Source organism: Rhinolophus ferrumequinum, chromosome 5 (assembly GCF_004115265.2).
Source record: "Rhinolophus ferrumequinum isolate MPI-CBG mRhiFer1 chromosome 5, mRhiFer1_v1.p, whole genome shotgun sequence".
In the NCBI taxonomy this organism is placed as follows: domain Eukaryota; kingdom Metazoa; phylum Chordata; class Mammalia; order Chiroptera; family Rhinolophidae; genus Rhinolophus; species Rhinolophus ferrumequinum.
Window position 1 is genome coordinate 54,113,752 of NC_046288.1, and position 4,629 is coordinate 54,118,380.

The following is a 4,629-nucleotide window of genomic DNA, read 5'->3' on the forward strand; positions in this document are numbered from 1 at the left end:
ACCATCATCTATTCATCCACTCATTAATTAGCTCACTGGCCTAGTGTAATCACAAGAGTCATAGAAAAAGTAATATATTTGAAGGTGTCTAGAGCATTCCCCCGGGATGGAAGCAAAACAAGTATGACCACTATCATTACTTTTATTCAATATGTTACTGGAGTTCTTAGAAAGTAAAAAAAAGGTAAGAAAAAGAATTAAATGTTAAAGAATTGGAAGAAATAAAACTTATTTTTTGCAAATGATATGATTCTATTTGTAGAATATCCAAAAAATTTATAGACATATTTTTAGAACCTAGGGTGAATTAGCAAAATCATGCAGATGCAACAACAACATACAAATATCAATTGTACCTCTATACCAGAAGCAGATGATTATAAGATAAAATTAAAAATTGATACCATCAATATATCAAAACATCAAGTACTTACAAATAATTCTAATGACTTCTGTACAGAGAATTTATGAGCTATTATTGAATAAAAGAGAACAAAACATAAAGGAAGTAGTATATAATCATGTTTATGGATTAAAAACTCTATTATTTAGATATAAATATTCCTCAAATTTATTCTTATATTCAGTGCAATCTCATTTAAAGTTGAATAAATTTTCTTGTTGAAAATGACAAACTAATTTAAAACTGTAAAAACCTGGAATAGCCAAGACAGTCACAAAGGAGGAGAAAAATAGGAAGGATTTCACTTATACATACTGACTTACTAAAAAGGTATAGTAATTAAGACAGTGTGGTATTGGACAACATAAACAAATAGACCAATGGAATATAATAGAATCAGAAAAACATCTGCACATATTCATACTACTACTTGATTTAAAACAAAAGTTCCATTTCAATTTAGTGTGTATGTGAGTGTGTGTGTGTGGGACGATTTCAATAAATGGTGCCTACACAACTAGATATATATAAGGAAAACATCAATCTTGATACCTACCTCACACCATACACAGAAATAATTTCATACAGATTGCAGATACAAATGTCAAAAGTAAAACATTAAAGATTCTAAAAGAAATCCACAGAGATTATTTTCATGAATTTGGGGTAGACAATCATTTTATTAAAAGACAAAGAAAGCACTAATCATAAAGGAAAAGATTAGTAAATGGTAGTACATAAAATTAAGAATGATTATTCATCAAAATATATCAATCAAATGTTAGAAAAGTCAAACTACATAGTGGAGGAATATGCATATAACTGAAATGTACTCATATTTAAAATACATCAAAAGATATACTACAAACCATTAGAAGAAACAAGTAATCCAATAAAAATTTAAACAAAAGACCAAGCAAGCTCTTTATAAAGTATAAATTCATATAACCAACTTTTGTTTTAAAAGGTGCTGAACTTTACTGTCATCAGTAAAATACAAATTAAAACATAAAATAGCTTATTACCACCCCTGACAGGATGGTAACGTGGAAAAGACAGCACTCCAAAAGTGATGACATGGAGCAACTGGAACTTCCATATACTGCCAGGGGGGATGTAAATACTGTAACCACTTTTGATAACTGTTTGGCTGTACCTACTAAAGCTGAACACATATATACCCTACAAACTCTATGACCAATGCACCTAAAGACAAATATAAGAATATTTCATAGCATTAATCTTGTAATGGCCCAACACGGGAGACAGCCCAATGTTCAACCATAGAATAAGGTACGGTAAATGCATACAACGAGGAACTATACAGCATTAGCCTAACATAATTTTCAAATCTCACACAGCATAAAAAGTTCCTAGTGGCTGTTTTCAAATGTTATTTAAAGTCTTGAGTCCAATATTTAGTTGTCATCTTGATGGTGAGCTATTAGACTTGGTATAGTCTTATAACCTAAATAGAGTGCTTCATAGTATCATATAAAACATCACATGTTATATGTTGGAGATGGTGTGAAGGAAATATTTTGGGGAAAGGCTCAACATATGTTTCTGATAAATGTTTGGTTTAAATGTTGTACACAAATCTATAGAGAAAATTATGCTTCATGACAACATTTGTTTCCCTCTTATTAACAAAGTTGTTGGATACATATCATGATCATTTCTCAATAATGTAAAATGTATGGCATTTGTAACTCAAAAGGTGAGGCAAGTTAATTGCTTCAGCTTTTAAAAACTGCACATATATTTGTTTCACAGTTGTGATAGCAAGCATTAACACACATTTTTAATAAGATACTATGGCACCAAGACTTTTGTATAATTCTACACAGTTGTACCGAGCCTTAAGCATAGTTTGAGATATGATTTAAAATAAACAATAAAATTACGACTCAGTCAAATAAATCGTAAAAGGAAGACTTTCTCTCTTCTATGCTTCTTATTTATAGTTTATTTATTTTGCTATAACTGAAGAATGAATTTTGACTAGAAGCTGACAAGGAAGTTCTACAATTTCTGTTGAATCTTCTTTATAAAACTATCAAGCAATTGAGTAATCTGAGTGAATTGGAGTTTGTGTTGTGATTTCATTTTACTTCCTTCTGTGTGTTGTCTCAAGTTATATTAGAAGAAACTGAGGAAGGTAGGACATGCCTGTTTAATAATAACTTTTATTATGATGTAGGTATTACATTCTAGTTCTAGATTTTAAAACTCCTGATATCTAATTTAATTCCCCTAAACCCATGTGAAGTAGTTATTCTCATTCTACAGAGGAAAACTAAGGTTCAGAGATCACACAGCTAGTGGGATTTGAACAATGGCCTGTATGAATCCAAACTTTATGCTTTAGCAATTTCATTCTTTGTTTCATTCATTTGTTCTTTTAACCATTGTACATATATTAAATTCTCATTATGTGTCTGGCCCTGGATACTGAGATAACATTAGTGAATAAACCAGTCAAGGTACTTGCTCTCATCATCAATTCATAAGTCTATGATAAAATCCTTATGTTCTTGTTATAATATTGTGGACTATTGTGAATGTTCTATGCCATGATAGTCTATATGCACACTCACATTCTCTAAGGATAATCATAATGATAAATTGAAACATTACAATTGTCTCAACCCCATTCTGAATAATTAAATTTCACATTATCCCTGAAGAGTATTAGCAATGTAATTATATAATGTTTAGATATTTTTCATTGCTTACATCTTTATCTAAAAAGCACTGTCCTTAATAGTCTGTTCTTCTGTTATCATAAGAGGAAGGTTAGCTACATTTTATACTTGACCATGATCTCCATGGACTCTGACAGGCATAAAAGTGAAATGGCTGATTAGTATTTATAGAAGTTCCTTTGATTCCTGAGAAAAATCAGGAGGTCAAATCTCAGAGAGGTTAAGTCAGAGAGAGGAAACAGCCATCTCTTTGAACTTAAGATGGGGTGATAGGTTTTTCAATCCCAGAAGCTAGTCTGTGTGCTTTGTCATATTCAGGGTCAAAAGAACTTTCAAAGGTCTTGCTTGATTTTGGTTCACTACAAATTTGGAGTTCCAAATCTGAAAGAAGGTTTTCCATAATTCAAAGACAAAGAGGATACTTCCTATAAAATCTTTCTTGTATGCGTATTTACAAAATCTGGAAATTGATTTTTAAAAAAATTTAATAAGTCTATATTAAAAGTTTCATGCTTCAACATTTATATAAGAGATTAAAATATTTGTTAATCACCTAAAAAGATATAGCACCTTTCAGCATGTAAGAGTCAGTGATTGATTTACAGACCACAATATTAAAAACTTCTGCATACTTAGTAAAAAATAAATGTAATGATTATTTTGTTTTGTTATGTGTATGTAATTTTTTTTTAATATATTTTTTTTAATTGGGGAAGAGGAACAGGACTTTATTGGGGAACAGTGTGTACTTCCAGGACTTTTCCAAGTCAAGCTGTTGTCCTTTCAATCTTAGTTGAGGAGGGCGCAGCTCAGCTCCAGGTCCAGTTGCCATTGTTAGTTGCAGGGGGCGCAACCCACCATCCCTTGCGGGAGTCAAACACGGCAAGCTTGTTGTTGAGAGCCTGCGCTCCAACCTACTGAGCCATCTGGCCACCTGGGAGCTGAGAGGCAGCTCATTGACTTCATTGTAGTTGGGGAGGGTGCAGCTCGCTGGCTCATGTGGGAATCGAACCGGCAGCCCCGTTGCCCAGAACTCTCGCTCTAACTGACTGAACCACCACACCTGTGTGCTTATATTTAAAATGAGTATTTTACATATTTTGTTTTAATATCTATAGCCAATAGTTAAGGGAGCTAATGATATCTCATTTTTCCATTTGAGTCTATACATATGTTTGTGACGCATGTGTTTTCAGATATGACAGTCATTAAAATCAGGTATTGAAATACTTCACTGTCGGGATGGAAGGTACAGACAATACTTTTCCTCTAGAATTTCATCATTGCTAAGGACCAGTACCTGCTGTGTGCTTCCCATTCTTCCCTTCTCTAAACTTGAGTTTGTAATTATATTTATTCTGTTTCTTCTCTGGCATTATACATTGGATGTGGGGTAGGACAGATGACTTGTCATTTTAGATTATAGATTGCAGAACCATGAGCAACCCCATTTAGGCCAGATGGAGATGCTGCACACGACCTGGATATCGTGATCTTTGAGCTGGATGCAGTAACTGG